The sequence below is a fragment of the Quercus lobata genome, chromosome 4, assembly GCF_001633185.2.
Source record: "Quercus lobata isolate SW786 chromosome 4, ValleyOak3.0 Primary Assembly, whole genome shotgun sequence".
NCBI classification, from domain to species: Eukaryota; Viridiplantae; Streptophyta; class Magnoliopsida; order Fagales; family Fagaceae; genus Quercus; species Quercus lobata.
In genome coordinates, this window is record NC_044907.1 from 88215551 (window position 1) to 88223288 (window position 7738).

Sequence of the window (7738 nt, forward strand, 5' to 3'; positions counted from 1 at the left end):
CTATTTTCATTTTTTTATATATAATTATTTTCTTGTCAATCTTGTTATTTTTTAATAAGTCGAACAGCCATACAAACAACATTTCTTACCTTTACTTATAAAAGAAAAAAAAATCTTAATCTTAGTAAAAATTCTTTTATTTTTTATTTTTATTTATTTATTATTATTATTATTTTTAATGTTCACCATTATCAATCTGTTTTCAAATTTTTCTTTTCCTTTCAAGTAGTTTCCTATCTAATTTTTGAAAAAAAATATTGTTTTGTTTCTTTTGAATATGTTAAAAATTTTTTTTTAAAAGCCAAACCGGACTAGAATTGATAACTTGCTTTATATATATATATATATATATATATATATATATCCTTCATTGGGCTGATTATAAAAGATGGAGTTTAATAGAAGTTAGAAGTAGTTAAGACTTTTTTCTGGCCCCGCCACTAACTATGTTAGTCGATTGAGTATGATTGTTCATAAAAACTTGATTGGTTTCTGGCAACCCCGAAAGTGCGGTGTCCTAAAACTCAATTAACCTTAATGTATCAAATGGCTTTTTAAACTTATAATGAACAAATCAAATGGTTCAACATTATGAAATTTCCTAAACCTAAAGAGTACAAGAGATTTGGGTTTAATTTCCGCTTACACCAAAAATCAATTGATATCTTAATCTAATGATAAAGAGCAATTATCATAAACAGACACCACATGATGAAACTATCTCTCTCTCAAAAAAAAAAAAAAAAAACACATTAATATAACCACATATACATCAGTGTCAAAACTAAAATTTAATTCAACAATGGACCAATACAGCACAAAATAACAGACCAAAAAGCTTTTGTTTTTGTTTAGATGAAGACCAAAAGCTTGTACATGTGCACATTCACTCTATAGTTTTGTTTTCTTAAAAAAAAATAAAATAAAGTAATATGTTAGATGCGATTTTTCTTTCTTTCTTTTTATTTTTATTTTTATCAACTTCTGACATTTAAGCAGTATAGAGTATGGTAGATGTGATTATATTGATTTCAATAAATGCTTATAACTCTAATCTAGTACAAATCTGCTTCTACCAATAACAGTTTTTCAATATTTAATTGATTGTACTATGATTACAGCTAAGATTAAGATATTTCTTTTATGAGCTACATTTGTTTGGCTTTGTGCCCCCCAAATCCAATTTGTATGGCATATCTGCAAAGGTATACTTATTTGACAGTGGAGAAACCTTAACTTGTTTGTAAGGAAACCAATCTACTTGCAAGTGTTCCTTTGCCATGGAATCCATGATAGGTATGAAATGTTGAAAAGCTTCTGGCTCGCGAATTTCAACTACAATGAAACGCATTTTTGTAGAACCATCGTGGGCTATGTTTTTAAGAGATGTAAATTTCAGCAGGGACTGTGACAACCAAAGAATGACAAATTTTTTTTTTTTTTTTTCTCGTTTGAGAACATAAACTTGTTTCTTCTAGCACCACAAATTAAAGCACATCCATGGTTCTCCCCAAACAGTGAGGTTTGGAAGAGATCCGGCAAGTATTTTCTCATCCTGTACTACTATTAATAATCATTTTCTTATATTTTCTAAATTTCCATCTCTCATCATTCAATTCTTGGAGCTATCTACTTGTTAAAGACTTTTTAAGCGCTGACAGTCTCTTCCCACCTCAAGAGAGAGATAGAAAGACGATTGCCTATATTAATTGTATGGGTCATGTGAGGGTGTATGAATAATTCGTGAGATACATGCTCCTTTCTGCACATGTCTATATATTGACCTTTCTTAATTTTATCCCCTCATCTCCTACTCACAAGCAGTCTTTTTCATTTTTTTGGAAAAAGTCAATTACTGCAAAGGTGTTCAAACTGCTTAATAGCTACACCTTGAATTATTTTTCAAATTTATTAGGTCATATTTGTAAGCTCCTCAATGAATCATTGACTTTACCAATTACCAATTCCTTTTACATAGAATGTCTTTCTTCACACGATTCTTCTACTTTTTATTTTATTTTATTTGTTTTGTGAGATAGTTTCAACTTATGGTATTCACTCTTAATGATTTCTTTTTTATCAACAGATTAAGACACTAATTAGTTTTTGGTATAGGCGTTGATTAACTTCAAATCTCTTATTCAACCATAAGAGACTTTACCAATTAAGCTAACTAGAACTCACATGTTTCTTATTTTATCAGTTGTGGAATATCTTGATTATTATACTCGAATTAAGGTTAAAAATATCGTACCATACAAGTCCTTATCCTTAAAACTATTATTGTACCCACTACTAAGTCAAAAAAAATACCCCTTGCATTTTACTCCAAAAAAATTCTGAATTGTATTAGCATGTTCTTGTTATTCCGAGTTTTTCAGTTTCTACGACAAATAATATTAATTGGGATTGATATCTTCTTTTCTTCCTCTTCTCGGTTTTCTTCATTCTGCCAGTCTTTTACTTTTCCTCTAATCTAAAATCGTCATCATAATTAAAGTCAATCTCTATTTATGTATTTTCTTACTTTCCAATTCTCTTACTTTAAATATATTTCAAATAATCATTTTTTATATTCTCTAAATTTCCATTTCTAATCTTTTGATTTTTGTAGCTATCTTCTTGATGAAGACTTTTCAAGCACTCAAAGTCCTCTTTCAACCACTAGAGAGAGATAGAAAGAGGCTTGCCATCAATAATTTGGTTATACATCTCCTAGAACCATTTAACTGTATGGGTCCTGTATTAATTGTATGGCACCTGTGAGGGCGGCTAAATAATACTTGAGATACGTGCTCCTCTCTCCACACCTCTATATATTGCCCTTTCAAAATTTGATCTGCTCAGCATCCACTCACAAGCAGGCTTTTTTATTTTTTATCCTGAAAGAGGAGTACTGATAAGGTATTCAAACTAATATTTTCCCTTTTGCTTGTTTAATTATATTGTGTGCCTCGTTTTGTTCTTTTCTTTCTGTCTTTGATAGCTTGGATAATATTTCGACCTATTTTTCTGGTGTTTGTTCTCTCTCATCACACAAGACACCAATTAGTTGTCGATATAGATAAGTTTTGAACCCCAAGTCTCTTATTCATTGACAAGAGGCTGTGATAGTGGAGCTAACAAGAAATCTCCTGTGCTTAATTTGTGAACCCATTTGCTTCAGGTGTTTGACAGATCAATTCTAAAATGCCAGATTCGACAGTGACCAAAGTATTTGTAGAGTTCTAATTTTTTGTTTTGAAGAAACCCATTTCTTTTTGTAGTGATCATTTGAATCATTGTCATTCTCTTCAATTATTTAAACTCAAATCTTTCACTTTATGTTTAGCTTTGTGAAATACTGGATTGTGACAGGTTGATAAAAAAACAGCATCAAGTTGCTTATGAAAAAATTCACACTAGATTAATTGTTCACTTAATCGAGATAAATTGGATGTTTGCAGATGTCAGAAGAACAGCAACAAAAAACGGAACAGCCCGGCGGGTGGTTTCCCATACCTAACGTAAATGATCTGCACGTGAAGGAGATTGCAGATTTCGCGGTCAGTGAGTACAACAGGGAGCATCAAGCTCACTTGAAGCTGGAGCGCATAATTGAAGGTGAGAAACAGATTGTGAATGGGGTGAATTACGGTCTCACTTTGGCAACGAAGGACGAGAAAGGGACCAATAAGAATTATAAAGCTGTTGTGTGGAGGCAGACTTTGGAGAAACTTTCCTCGTTTACGGAGGTTTAATATATATATATATATATATATATATATATATAAGGGAATAAACTAAATGCAATGTAAGTTGTAACAATGTATGTTACCTACTTTCTGATATGGTATTGATAATATTGCTATTAATATGTGAAAATAAATGCACTATCCTGAATAATTACTCCATTTTATCAGCCAATTTTATTGTCTTAATTCCACATAGCTAATGGAACTCTCTCTCTCTCTCAACAAGGATTAGCTTTACAACATGAACTGGCAACAAATCTACAACCTTGCATCTTTAAGGAATATATAAAAATGTGTTTGAATGAATATAAGGATCCTGGAACTTACAGGCAAACATGCACCCATGGGAATAGACATACTTAATCCAAAAGTTACAACCTTTCCCAAAAACTTGTAGATAATTTTATTATACAAAAACTTGAAATTTAAAAATTTTATAACTGAGATAATTATTGATCTTGAAAGAACTTGAATATATATATATATATATATATATATATATATATATAATTAGCATAACTATATCTTGAGATTAAATGCAACAGACAAAACATCAAAATAATTACGGGAGTGGATAATTGAGATTCTGCAAACTATACATAGACCTGACTTTTCTTATTTGATTAGTCCCGCATCTTCAATTGCACCTATACAACAAGATAGATTTGCATTATTGAACCAATCTGTTACTTTTTCAGTTAAATCCAATTAAAGTATAATGATTACAAATGCAATCTAAGAAAATATCAGTGCAATCCTCAACTTTTTCCTTTCCTTGTGTTGTATAACTAATAATTTCTTCTAAAATTTCGTTAAATTTAATTGAGAAAGTAACAAATTAGGGGTATTTGCTAATTTTTCAAACATAGAGAAGGAAATTGACTAGTTTCAAAGATAAAGGGGGGAATTGTGAACTACTCTAAATATGAATGGGGGGAAATGCTTTTTCCCCCTTTTATTTATTTATTTATAAATTGGGTTGCAATAGACTTTCGAGGTGCCGAGTTTGGTAACATACGCTTGTAACCTACTAAGGGAATTAAAGTGGTTGAATGTATGGTCTAATTGCTAGGGTGGAATAAGAAGTTAATTGTTGGTTTGTCCACATTTTGTAGAGATATTTAGGGCGCCTCTTGTCCCTTGGATTATAGGACACTACCAACCACCACGGTTTGGTAGCCATCTAACTTTGTTCGACGGATTTCCTCAGAAATCAATACAACCCTTCCTATCATGCTACCTGGTTCTTCCCCATACAAATCACCCCTTTTCAGTTTTTACTCTTTTAAAACAATTTTTTTTTTCAATCTTTGTAAAAATTCATTTCTTTTTTAATGACCTTTATCAATTTGTTTATTCTCTAGCTAGTCCTTAGTGATTCTGAAATTAAAAGGCAATATTGATATTGATACCAAAGGAATCAATTTTGTACCAAAGGTCGTTTCAACTTGGCCAAGGAAACAAATATTTCAATATTGGTTGATATCAATGTATTGTTACGGGATTACCTCTATGTATATGTGTGTGTGTGTGTCTTTTTGTATTTATTTATGTAAGTATGAATTTATTAATTTTTATGTTTATCAACATAACATTTTAAGTCTACATATTTTATAAGCCTAAAGATTTTCTTAAATACATTAACTAATTCCCATAAAAAAATACATTAACTTATATATAAACTTAAACATATATATATATATATATATATATTGAAAAATTCAAAATTTTAATTTTTTCTAAATTTTTTTTATTGTATCAGCCAAAACGCCAACACTGGCTGAAACACACAAAATATGCCTGGTACAATCGATACAAGCCGGTACAATTCAGTATTTTTTTCCGGTTCACTTTAGAAGAGTACCAATACTGGTTTAATGGCCGGTACGATATATTTTTCTAGTAAGACTAGTACTAGTACGGTATTGACTTCCTTGATTGATACTCTTTCATTATTCAACTCTTGAGCCTAAAAGATGATGCATTTACTAAATATTGTTGAGGCAACAATTATTCATTACAAGAATGCTCTTTCCTAAGGCTGCTCTCAGGTTGCCCTTTCCTCGAAGATTTGTCATTTACAAGTCAACATTTTGAAGGAGAATATAATGTATATGTATCAATGCTGAAATGTTTTACGTATATGATAATTTTGATTTAATGACTTTGAATAAGAAGTTGAGATAAATGCCCCAACTCTTCAGTACAAAAATTATTACAACTGAGAAAACAATAATGATGCCAAGAGCCTTGTTTCTCAATTGGTTATCGCCTCTTGATGTTTTTCTGCCCCTGTTATACAAAAACGACTATCTTCTGAATAAGAGAAAAAGTATGGGAGCCCAAGGCCGGTTTAACAGTTGGAAATTGCAGCAGATCCAAACATTAACTGGAAATCTCAAAGCAAAAGTGTGCATAGTCTCTAATTTTGCCCTGGATAGCAAAATCAAATATATCTTTTAATGCATATTCAACCACTAAATTCCCTAATTAGAAATAATGAAAAATTGCATAGAAAAGTGAAACAATAGAAAATTTTGTTACACTGTTTGATAACTTTTCTGGGGTTGATCAGTCAATGGGTTGTTTTCAACGATTAATAAAAGTTTGCCACTTGACAAGGGTCCATACCAGCCGATTAGGAGCCGTTATCACTGTTTGTGATGTGACAATGAAAGGCTTGAGCTCATTCTCATTAGTTATTCAAATAGCAGGCAAAACTTATGTCCAGTGTATTGGGAAAGATACAAGACCAATACATGTCGTGTTCATACTGCGTCCAAAGCCCCAATAAACTTGACACAAGACAAAACCTTGAATAGATTTAAAGAGAAGAATTTGTATTTTATTTAAATGACTTGAATAAAGTATGAAGTGACATTGCTTTCTTGTTGATGAAATATTATGAATAAATCTAAGCATCATTAATAAATGGATTTGAAATGATTAGATTTACAATATAATTTTGAATCGATAATGTTATGACTGGTCATGTCTGAACAAAGTACCTTGGAATTGTTCATTTTACTAATTGGGGGCAAAATTAACTTAAATTTTGGCTTTGATCAACCTCATTAGCATGTTACAATCTTCAGTCAACCAGGTGATGATAGGTGAGCCAGATAAAACACAGATCATTCATAGCAAACTAGCATAATGAGCAAAGAAAAATCAATAACCATAAGAATTAACAAGAGTAGAAGTATCACCAGCCACCGGAATACCCCACAAAAACCACCAAGCTGATAAGTCCTCCTGGTATTGGATTCCCTTTGCAGCTTCCTGTGCAAGTAGTGTTATTTCTGGCTTTGTAATTATCTTTTTGTCACCACCAGGAAGGAAACCTGAGTTGAAAGCAACAAGCCTGAAAGCACCCAGGTCATCAATTTTTGCCTTGTTAAGATGCATGTGTTGTGGTTCTAGATAAAGTGCAGTAATATAATTTTCAACATTACCAGATGTTATATGAATCCAAAAAAAGTCACAAATGAATTTTAATAAATAAAATGAAATATGAAGCATACATACAAAAACAAAACCAATTTTATCGTCTCCTTGCTTGTAGAATAGATACCACAGCTAACTGCTATAGATGTTTGGAATTCTTCTTTCTAGATAATTGTTTGTTCATTTAAATTTTTCTTTGTATGATCATAAATGCACACTATTTATTTATTTGATATTGCCTAGCTGATGTTAAAATTTCCACTATGTAAGATCTGAAGGACTTGGACTTTGAGGTATTGAGGAAATAAATAATGGTATATGATTTGTCGAGAATGTGGCACTTGAAAGAGCTCAAATGTGGACTTCTGTAGCCAAATTCCAAGTTTTGCAGGACCTGAGAATTAAGTCTTTACATATTTGTTCAATATTTATTGATAACTAACACCAAATAACTCAATTGAAGCACAATTAGAAGTTGGCCTAGAGTGGAAAACCATAACAATAACCATGTCCACTAAAAGTTGCAGTATCTCACATTTTCAAACAGTTAAGTACTC